Source organism: Pleurodeles waltl, chromosome 4_2, assembly GCF_031143425.1.
Source record: "Pleurodeles waltl isolate 20211129_DDA chromosome 4_2, aPleWal1.hap1.20221129, whole genome shotgun sequence".
NCBI classification, from domain to species: Eukaryota; Metazoa; Chordata; class Amphibia; order Caudata; family Salamandridae; genus Pleurodeles; species Pleurodeles waltl.
Genome location: NC_090443.1, coordinates 952,183,361 through 952,195,884, shown reverse-complemented (window position 1 = coordinate 952,195,884; position 12,524 = coordinate 952,183,361). Strand labels below are relative to the sequence as shown.

The 12,524-nt window shown below is 43.0% G+C and overlaps 1 long non-coding RNA gene across 1 annotated transcript in view; it reads left to right on the top strand.

The window, feature by feature from the left end:
- Positions 1–12,524, top strand: part of LOC138293522 (uncharacterized) — a 67,608-nt gene that overhangs the window by 11,096 nt on the left and 43,988 nt on the right. Inside the window, exon 2 of the long non-coding RNA XR_011203029.1 lies at positions 1,154–1,192. This is a non-coding gene — a long non-coding RNA (uncharacterized lncRNA). The remainder of the gene's footprint in view (positions 1–1,153; positions 1,193–12,524) is intronic.

The window sequence follows — 12,524 nt, the reverse complement described above, 5'->3', positions numbered from 1 at the left end:
ATAAGTTACCAGAGGCCTAGGAGCCGCAATTGTAGCAATATCTTGATCACTTTTTAATATTTTCCAGTTTAAAAAAAAAAATATTTGTAATGCTTTTGCTCTCTTTACTATAAGCAAGTATAAGACATTGACTGCTATTGTGATCTTTAGTGGTTTGCAATGGCTTCTCTACCAAAACTTGCTGCTGAGTTTTGGATTTGGCCTGTGTGACACCCAATTCAATATGTGTTCGTGGATAACCTCTATAAATGAATCTTTGCTTCACATCTGCAAACTGTACTTCCATATCCTTATCATTTGGGCAGGTGCGCCGAGTGCGCAAAATAATCTCCAAAAGGAATACTTTTTACCAATGGTTTTGAATGAAAGCTTGTTCCATGCAAGATACTATTATTGGCAGTTTCCCCTCCAAACATAGTTGTATGAAGCTGATTGTCTTCTACAAAGACCTTAATGTCGAGAAAATCTATTTGATCCTTACTATTGTTATACTTGAAGTTTAGTCCATGTTCATTATGATTCAACAATTCAAAGCAAGTACCAAATTAATCTTTTGTTCCATCCCAAATTATGAATAAATCATCAATGTATCGCAACAATAGGATTACTTTTGTGAGTTGCTCTTGATGGTTCTCTAGGCATGCATATTCCCTCTCCCACCAGCCCATAGTGAGGTTGGCATAGCTGGGGGAAAGAGAAATTCCCATGGCTGTCCCCCGTATTTGGGGGACAGCCATGGGAATTTCTCTTTCCCCCAGCTACATATATATATATATATATATATATATAGCTTTTAGGTAGAGAAAGAGATCAGACTTTTGTCTAGGGCCAGTTTTGAGACCATAAAGTAGCACAGAAGGTGTATATGCCTGCTGCAAAGACCAGATCTATATTTTATTTATGTGAATTGCTGAGTGGATTAGTAAAGCCAGCCGTTACCTGCGCTTTAAAACAAATGAAATATGAGTGCAAGGGGGGCTATGGAGAGAAGCAGGTCAGTTTTGCTGGGTGGTAGTGAGGGAATCCAAGGAGGAGGTCATGGGAGGCGGAGTGGCAAAAAAGCTTGTCGCACTGGGGGCCACCAGCACAAAAGACTGTGATGATGGGTATGTGGCAAGGTGAAGTAATGGTGTGTCTTTTGTGTTTTTTTCAGTGTCTTTAAAGAACCTGCGGATGGAGGGAAGAAACGAAGGTAAGCTGGCTGACATTTAATGTTGCACCCTTCACACCCACACACCCACTAGCAATTTTGTCACCATATCTGTCACCAGTGTAGGCTAGTGTTTTAGAGGGACAGTTTAGCCAGTAGCAGAGATGGCATCTTGTTGGATGACTGCTGTTGAAGCTGCAAATCGGGTTATGGTGGACAGCTCTAAGGCAGGATCAGAGACTGAGACAGCATCTGAGGGACAGGACAATGGAGCAGAATCTGGGAGTGATTATTCAGTCAGCGGAGTCCCATCCGACGACACCTCTTACAGTTATTCTGAGGGAGACCATGAGGACAGTCGTGTTGTCCCTTTGCAAGCACAGTCTGTGCAGCAGGAGAACGGTGGGTTAGCCCAAACCAGAGAGCAGGTGCGTGCGGCGGCAAGCACAGATAGAGTGCTTTCTTGGCAGCCCCTCGATTTAGTTCAATTCCAAATTTCACCTTTTACTGGTGACTCTGGATGTAAAGTAGATACCGCAACTTTTTGCCAATTGACTACGTCCATCTCTTTTTGGATGTTGACTTCCTTCAGCAAATTGTGCAGCAAACAAATTTGCATTCCAAACAATTTCTGATGGAGGCACTCCAGGGCCCCGTTCTATGGAATGCCAGTGGACTCCCACTTTGCTGGTGGAGTATAAGATAGATGTGGGTCTTACACTCAAAATGAGGTTAGTGCAGAAACCCACCGCGCAGTCATGCTGGATGATCCGCATGGTTTGGTTAACCCCCATCGTCGCACAGGGCCGCGACAAGGATGGGCCCAAATCATATTGTGGAGACATCAAAATTATCTATAATCAAAACAAACTGGTTTTGTAAGGCGGGCACCTGCTTTTTGGGTCTTGGGCTATAGGGAAACCTACCAAACCCAGACATTTCTGAAAACTAGACACCCGGGGGAGTCAACAAAGGTGTGGCTTATGTGGGTTCCCCAACGTTTTCTTACCCAGTATACCCTGCAAAGGTGAGAAATTTAATACAAACTATTTTTCCTTGCATTTCCGTCATGCAAACTACAGGGATATGCAGGGATACACAAAATTCCTACCACCTGACGCTTCCCCACTTTTCCTGATAAAAACGGTACCCCACTTGTGTGCCTGTGTCTAGTGCCTGCGTCACGAGTGGATCACCCCTGGGGTCAACAGCAGCCCTCATAAAGGACTATCATTGACTGTTGCATAATCCATTCCTGTCATGGGCAGTAAGCCTAGGCACACAAGTGGGGTAGTGTTTTTATTGGTACGAGTTGGGGAACACTGGGTGGTAAGCAGTTTGTGGATCCCTGCATATTCTTGAGGTTTACGTCACAGAAATGCAGGGAAAAATAGTTTTTATTCAATGGTTTACCTTTGCGGAGCAATCTGGGGAAAAAAACTTTGGGAAATCCTCACAAGCGCACCTCCCTGGAATCCCCTTGATGTCTACTTTTCAGAAATGTCTGGGTTTGATAGGTTTTCCTAAATGGTTCCCGATCCCAGGACTAATTAGTACACTCACCTTAGATATCATTATCGCCACAATACATTTTGGGACCTTCCTTATCGTGGGTACTTGGCCTACCCCCACAAGTGAGGTAACATTTTTATTGGGGGGTCCTGGGAGAATTCTGGGTGGAAGGAAGTTTTTGGCTCCCCACATTTTGAGGTTTCCAAAGGATTCTGGGTAACAGACCTGGTGTGAGCCCCACAAGTCACCCCATCCTGGATTTCCTTAGGTGTCTAGTTTAAAAAAATATATAGGTTTGCTAAACTCCCCTATGTGCCGACTGAGCTAGAGCCCAAAATACACAGCTATGCACTTTGCAAAAAACGCATCCGTTTTCATTGGAAAAATGTGATGTGTTAACGTAGTGTTTTGGGGCCATTCCTGTTGCGGGCACTAGGCCTACCCGCACAAGTGAGGTATCATTTTTATTAGGAGACATGGGGGATGCTGGGTGGAAAGAAGTTTGTGGCTCCCCTCAGATTCCAGAACTTTGCAGCACAGAAATGTGACGAAGACGTGTTGTTTAGCCCACTTTTGAGGTTTGCAAAGCATTCTGGGTGACAGAACCCAGTGAGAGCCCCACAAGCCACTCCATCCTGCATTGCCCTAGGTTTATAATTTCCAAAAATGTACAGGTTTGGTAGGTTTCCCTAGGTGCCGGCTGAGCTAGAGGCCAAAATCCACAGCTAGGCACTTTGCAAAAAACACATCCGTTTTCTTTGGGAAAATGTGATGTGTCCACGTTGTGTTTTGGGGCATTTCCTGTAGCGGGCACTAGGCTTATCCACACAAGTGAGGTACCATTTTTATTGGGAGGCTTGGGGGGAACACAGAATTGAAGAACAAGTTTTATTGCCAATTATCTTTCTCTACATTTTTGCCTTCCAAATGTAAGACAGTGTGTAAGAAAGAAGTCATTTTGCAAAATGCCATGTAATTCACATGTTAGTATAGGGAGCCACGAATTCAGATGTGTGCAAATAACCACTGCTTCTAAACTCCTTATCGTGTGCTCATTTTGGAAATACATAGGTTTCCTTGATACCTATTTTTCACTCTTTATATTTTACCAAATGAATTACTGTATACTGGGTATACAATGAAAACCCATTGTAAGGTGCAGTTCATTTATTGGTTCTGAGTACCTTGGGTTCTCTATAAACTTACAAGCCCTATATATCCCCGCAACCAGAGGTATTTAGCAGGCCTAATGGTATATGGCTTTAAAAAATCTGCCAAAGCTGGAAAAAGTTACAGAAGAAAGCGTAGACAGAAATGGCTGGGTTTTTTCAACTCAGTTTCAATATGTTTTTTATTTCAACTCCTACTTTCTATAAGAAAACCTTGAAAGATCTACACAAGTGACTCCTTGCTAAATTCAGAATGTTGTCTACTTTTCAGAAATGTTTAACTGTCCAGGATCCACCATTGGTTTCAGACCCATTTCTGTCACTAACCTGAAGGAGGCTGAAATCACAAAAATAGTGAAAATGGGGTATGTCCCAGTAAAATGCCAAAACTGTGTTGAAAAATTTGGTTTTCTGATTCAAGTCTGTCTGTTTCTGAAAGCTAAGAAGATGGTGATTTTGTCACCACAAACACTTCATTGATTCCATTTGCAGGGAAAAAATAGATACTTTCTTCTGCAGCACTGTTTTCCCATTTCACCCCAAAAACCCAAATTCTAGCTGTATTTTGGCTAATTTCTTGGTCTCCTCCAGGGGAACCCCAAAACTCTGGGTACCTTTAGAATTTCCATGATGTAGGTAAAAAAGCACTCAAATGTGGTGTGGTTAACCTACGTGCACAAAGGGCTATGGGGGCCTAAGCGCGAACTACCCCAAATAGCCAAAAAAGGTCTCAGCACTGGGGGGAAAGGGAGTGCAAATATAAAAGAGGGGTCCCAAAATGTGTTTTTCCACCAATGCATGTTCCATAGATTATTGTATTTGATGTAGCACGAAAACAGCTGAATGGATTTACATGAAATTTGGCAGGATTATAAATTATGGTGCAGAGATTATGCTTTTTGGGTACTGCAGTTGAGTGGGATAAGTAGTTTTTAAGTTATAAGGACTTTAAATTTAGTGATATCTGTCACTGCAGTAATTCTTGCAGAATTTCACAAAATGTTGTGAAACTACTGCAGTACATGCCTGTAAACTTATTTAAAAATATATTTTAAAAAATCCTACTTATTATCACTTTAAAAAGTGGGAATAGGTAGGGACCTACTAGTTACTATATCGAAGGCACTAACACTGAACACAGCCAAAGAGTTGTAAAAATAATTACCCATTTATATGCTGGCTTGTCATGGCCATGTACCACAACATATTGCTAAGTTATCTCGTACACCATGACCAAAAATATAACTAAGGCCCAGCTGCATTATTGGTTTGCGGTACCCCTGTGTCACTCATGGTGGTGCATGGGCAATGCAATACTCAAAATTACAAAGGAACGCAAGGCCACCATTTGTGGCCCAGGGGTGACTGGTAAATCTGGAGAAACCCTCTGCAGCACAATTCACTGTTTGGCATTATTCGGCACACCATATTCTACATCTTGCCACTGTATGAGACACCACTCTACATCACTCCAGTCCATGCTATTAACCTGTTTGCAATGCCACTCCAGTCCATGTCATTCCAGTGGACAAAACTCCACTCTTTGCTATCCACTCTACGCCATTCTACTGTACGCCACTCTACTCTAGTCTAGGCCACTGTATGTCAATCCACTCTACAGCACTCCACTGTACGCTATTCCACTGTATGTCACTCCACTGTATGCTACTTCACTCTACACCACTCCAGTGAATGGCACTCCACTCTACTCTTCATTCTTGGCTATTCAATTGGACCTCACTCCAATGTATGCAACTCCACTGTATGCTATCACACTCTATGCCACGGTATGCCCCTCCACTCCACACCCCTCCATTGTACACCACTCCTCTTTACGCTACTCTACTAAACACTATTGCACTCTACGCCACTCCACTGTACAACATTCTGGTCTATGCCACTCCACTCTATGCATTTACACTGTACACAACTCTACTTTATGCCACTCTTCTCTATGCTACACTCCTGTATGCAACTCCACTCTACGCCTCTTCAGGACACACACACCACTGTATTCCACTCCACTATATGCTACTCCAGTATATGCTATTCCACTCTATACCATTCCACTGTATGCTTTTGCATGTTATGCTGTTCCACTGTATGCCACTCCATGTACGCTACTCTACTCTATGCCACTCAAGTGTATGGCACTTCACTCTACCATTTCAATCTACCCTATTCGATTGGACCCCACTCTAATGTATGCCACTCCACTGTATGCTATTACACTCCACCCCATGCCACTGTATGCCACTCCATTCTACATCATCCCATTATACACCACTCCACTGTATGCTAATCCACTATACACTTTTGCACTCTATGCCACTCCATTCTACAACATTCTGCTGTATGCCACTCCAATCTATGCGATTACATTGTACACAATTCCACTGTACACCAGGTCAGTTTATGCTATCACTCTGTATGCAACTCCACTCTATGCCTCTTCAGTGTATGCCACTCCACTCTATGCCACTGTGCTGCACATTACTCCAGTATATGCTATTGCCCCTACCCAAGTTCTCTGTATGCCACTTCCCTCTATGCTATTGCACTGTATGCCACTTCACTGTATGCTACTCACTCTACACCACTCCAGTGTATGCCACTCCACTCTGTCCTACTCCATTCTACACTATTTCATTGGATGCCACTCCTCTGTACACCACTCCACTGTATGCTATTAGACTCTAACCATTCCAGTGTACACCACTCCAGTCTGCACCACTTCACTGTATGCTACTGTACTGTATGCTACTCTACCCCTACACTATTCCAGTCTATGCCATTCTACTGTACAACACTCCACTCTACACTATTCCACTGTATGCCACTCTGCTGTATGGTACTCCACTCTACTCCACTCCAGTGTACACATTCTACTCTACCCCACTCCATTCTATGCTAGTCCACTGGATGCCACTCCACTCTACACCACTCTACTCTATGCCACTCCACTGTATGCTACTTCACTCTACCCACTCCACTGTAAACTACTCCGGTCTACACTACTCCACTCTACATTATTCTACTCTGCGCTATTCCAGTCTACTCTGTTTTACATTATGCCACCAATCTGCACTCCACTTTACACTATTCCACAGCATGGCACTCCATTCATCGCTATTATACTGTACCCACCTTCAATCTTTGCCCTTCTACTCTATGGTATTCCACTCTACCCCACTCCACTGAATGCTATTCCACTCTACCCCACCGCCACAATACACCACTCCAGTCTAAACCACTTCACTGCACACCACTCCACTGTAAGCTCCTACACTATACGCTATTAAACTTTATGCCACTCCACAGTATACTACTATACTATATGCCATTACACTCTACACTTCCCCATTGTATGCCACTACAGCCTACGCTGCTCCACTCTACGCTATTCCATTTTATGCCACTGCACTGTATGTTTCTCCACTCTTTGCCACTCCAGTGTACTCTCCTCCACACTATATAACTCCACTCTACAAAACTCTACCAGACTCTGTGCCACTCTACTAGACTATACTCCATTCTACACTGTACAACACAGCACTCCATTCTACTGTATGGGACGCTACTTCAATTTATAACAGTTTACTCAACTCTATGCTACACCTCTTCAATATATGCCACCCACTCTATGCTAATCCACTATACCCTACTCCACTCTATGCCACTCCACTGTACACCACTCCACTCTACGCTATTTCACACTATGCACTCCACTCTTCTACACTTCAGTGTACAGTATTTCACTACACACTATTCCACTGTATGCTACTGCATTTTTTACGATAATCCATTCTACGCCACTACAGAGTATTCTACTCTACTCTGCACCACACCATTGTATCACACCCTCCTCCATGCTATATAACTACACTCTATAAAAGTCTGCCACACTTCATGGCACTCTAAGACATTCTACTCCAATCTATCTCCTATACTCCACTGTCCAACTCTATTCTCCACTCTCTGCTTTTACACTACAATATACAACACTCTATTTCACTATACAACACTTTTCTATATGATTCAGCACTCTACTCTATTGTACAAGACATCACTCTATTTTAGAACAGTTTATGACCTATGCTACACCAATAAATTCACTTTTATGACCCTGTACTCTCTTACACACCAATACACTATATTGTACTTCATTCCACACTTTGTTACACCACTCCACTGAACTCTACTCCACTGTACGAAACTTTACCTCACTTTATGGTACTATATTCCACTCTACGCAGCTCCACTCTTTCACACACTGCTGTACTCTGTGCAGTTCCACTCTCAGACACTTTACGCCTGCCAATACCCCTTCACTCCACAATACTGTATGCCACTGCATAGCACTCTACTCCACGCTACTCTATGATAGTCTAGTTTACTATACAACAATGTACACAACTCTTTCGATGCCACTGCAGCACACTTTACTCCACTCTACTCTGACACAGTCTCACACTTTTGCACAAGTCCACTGTACACTGCTACAGGCTACTCCACTCAGTTCCATTGTACTCTATAATACTGTTTGCCAATCCACTGTACCACACTCTACAACAGTGTACTGTACTATGCACCACTGTACGAAAATCAACTTGACTGTATGCCACTCTATGCTATTGTAGTCTACTTCAATTTCCAATACTGTATGACACTCTACTACACTCTAATTTACAACACAGTATTCACATTTATGCATTTTACTCAACTGTATGCTATGCTATTCCACTCTATTGCACGCCACACCACTATAGCCTACAACACACCACTCCACTCTATGACACTTTACTCCATTCTACACTATCCCAATCCAGTGTACTCCACTCTACTATAAACCACTCTACTACCCTTTATCCCAGTCTACGCCACTGTTCTAGACTGTGCTTTTCATCACTCCACTGTTTGACACTCAACTCTCCTGTAAGCAACTCCACTCCATGACACACTACTACTCTCTATGCCCATCCATTCTACACCACTGTACTACATTGTTTGACACTCAATGACATGCCATCTAACTTCTCTCTATTAGACACCACACTCTATATGACATGGCACCCCACTCTGTGACATTCTCCACTGTACTCTACGACACTCCACCTGACAATATTCCATTCTATGACACTCTACTTCACCCTACTCCACTCTAAAGCACTCTACTCCACTCTGACAATCTACGACACCCTGCTCTACTATTCAACATGCCATACAACTGTACAGCTCTCTGCTCCAGACTGCAATACTTGTCTCTATTATATGAGACACCATGCCACTACACTATCTAACACTTTACTACACTATACAATACGCTACTACACTCTACTCCACTTGATTCCAATTTATAATACCCCAGTCTATGACAATAGACTTAGCAACATTCTCCTCCACTGTACTGTATGACACTCCACATAACAACTCTCCACTTGCAACAAAACCATTGAAATTCAATGAAAAAAGGTTAAAGCTTATAGTATTATATGTATATGTATATATGTGTGTATATATGCTACTCCTTCCTGAAATCCACTGCCCCACTCTCCTATCCATTTCACTCGGCCAGAAACAGGAGATGGCAAAATCCGGTACAAACTTGGTGTTGTTGACACGTATGTTTTAACAAGAAATATTAGGGGATAGATGGACTGTTTTGGCTTAATGGACAAGCACAAGGAGAAATCGAGCATTCCTGCCCTGGCAATTACCCATTAGCTTTCCAGTATTCCTTTCGGCGACTGCGCATTTAATCTTTTGCTCGAGCTATCTCTTTGGACACTTTGGTGGTGTTCAGAGTTCCTTTAGAAACCATCCTCTACCCTATCCTTGCCTGATGCTAACTTCTCCTCTACTGAGGGAAGCGATAATTCCTTAGCTGTGCTATCTTATGCGTCTTGAAAGATACTCTTGCTTACCATAATGCTAAAGACCTTGCCCGCCCGAACTCTGCTGATGGTGAATCGACTGATGTCCTGAGGAAGAAGACTGACGCTGTTTGCTGATTTGTTGTTTGGGTAACTATCCAATGCAATTGTAATTGTCTGTTTGCTTTTCTTTCTAGGTACCAACTGCTATTTTGACAGAGACCTTAGTCTAGATGTTTTTCTAAATTCATGTTGCTAAATTGTTTTGCATGAAGCCCAACATGCTAATGCTAAATCGAGGTTAGTTGAGATGTTCACTGATACCTTATGCAAATAGACAAATAACTGAGTTTTGCTTTGTTGATCCATGTACTAATGATACTCTGCTAAATTGATTCATGTTATTGTTGCGCATTATAATCTGGACGTATATAGTCCATGCTGTGATTTTGATGTTGTTATTGCTAATGAGATCAACCTACATAATATTAGTCTGTTACCATAGGGAAATAAATGTTCTAACTCAAATTACATTGGTGTGGTTATTCATGGCTGAAAGTCATGGTGCGTTCAATTGTTGATTCTTATTGATTGTGTATTGATTAGTGATTATTGATCATTTTATTGATAAATGTTAATTGATCTATTGGTTGATGATGGAAATAGAGGGCATTTCGTACTGGGAAGTCTCCAACGCGGTCCAAAGGTTCATTGACCTGTTCGCGTCTCCTAGTAAGTATACTTATTAAGGTTCTGACGCGCCATCAGTGTCTCTTTTATGAAAAGTGTTTTACTCTTTTATTGCATCAAAAAAGTGCATAGTGAAAAGTGCTACAAATGAACTGGCCTATGCATTTTGGCAGAAAGCCTTTGACTGTATATATATATATATATATATATATATATATATATATAAAATACACACGCAGACACACACACAGTAGGTAGTTATAGTTAGGACCGAGTTTCCATTGAAAAAGCATTTCATGACTTGCCTGTGTCTTTGGCACCATTTGACGAATCTTCACAAAATTTTCCAAAAAAAGTGTGCCTAAAGATCTTGTTGTGCGTGAAAAGTTTCAGGATGATTCATCAAGCGGGGACGGGAAAAAGAGGGGGGTTTCAAAAAAGTATGGGGCATATTTATACTCCATCTGCGCTGATTGTGCGTCAAAAATTTTGATGCACAATCAGCGCAAACGTTGCCCCATATTTAAACTTTGACGCCCGAGCCCGCGGACGACAAAATTCCGCCGTGTGCGTCATTTTCTGGATGTGGCAACCCTCCTTCTGTTAATTATATGCAAGGTAGGCGTTCCCGTCCAAAAAATGGCTTAAACGCCGTGCGTCGTATTTATGCTTTCTGGCAAAAATAACGCACGGCCGAGAGGTGGAGCCAGAAAATGACGCACAGTCCAATTTGCGTCAAAAATTAACGCCTGGGTCAGGGCATGCGTTAAAATGGGGTAAACACACCTGTATTTAATCAGAACACACAGAACAAACAGCAGAGCAGCAGAGCAGTAACAGGGAGCCATGGAGGTGATCCTAATCCAGCGTGCACGCAGACGCAGAGCCCAGCAGCAACAACAGCAGCTACAACAACACCAGCAGTGACCCCAAAGGCAGCACAGAAGGCAGGAGAGGATATTCCGCCCCAGAACCACCCTTCAGGGCCTTAGGGAACACGACATCATCCAGAGGTACCGGTTGAACTGGCAGGCCATTCAGCAGCTAGTGCGAAACATTGAACCACAGTTGGCCCCCACTTTGGTGACACCCCGCACCATCCCAACAGAAACCAAGCTGCTTGCCGTACTTCATATGCTGGCAAGTGGCTCTTTCCAAACAACTGGGGCCCTGGTTGGCGGAATATCACAACCATCATTCTCCGCCTTTTTGCCCAAAGTACTGGATGCCATCATTCGACTGACACCCCGCCACATCTGCTTTCCTAACACACTGCAGAAGCAGCAGGAAACAAAACAGGGGTTCTACCTCATCAGTGGCTTCCCACACGTCCTTGGTGCAATCGACTGCACACATGTACGCCTTGTGCCACCTGCTGCAACTGAACACCTCTACCGCAACAAGAAGCACACACATTCCATCAACGTGCAGGCCATAGTCGATCACCAGGGATTGATCACCAACATCGTGGCTAAATATCCTGGGAGTGTCCATGACTCATACATCTTCCTTCACTGCACCATCAATGAACACTTCCAGGATGGACGGTATGGCAATGGACTACTTGTTGGTAAGTTCAAAAACCTACTTATATACACACTGCACAGCAACCCTCTAGGACACACAATACATACACCACAACAGCAACATGTGAACAGGAACATACGGAGGTCGTGACATCGCTAGCCATGTTTCTTAGCTCACCATTGAACCTGTCACACATCAGAAATTACTGTACATACTAATGTTAAGACGTCACAGATCACAACGTGTGGAGTGGGTTGCCCAAATGTCACCTTGCAAAATGTAAGTGTCCCAATGATCTTTACATTAATCCATTGCCTAAGTCTAAAGGTATGGGATGTCCAGGGTACATTGATATGAACGTATTAACAACACTGTCAATTTTAACTGTGCATGGAACTACCATCTCACCCCCAGTGAAGACACACGGACACCCGTATCACAAGTCACAATGTTAGGGAGGGCACACTGTACTGCAAATCCCAAAACATACTGCTGACAAACGGTTAGCAGACAAACACTTGTTCACCCAAGGAAACTACACAATGCAGATGGTACATCCTACAAGCATAGGATGCCACATTATTACACAAAAGAGTCACAGAC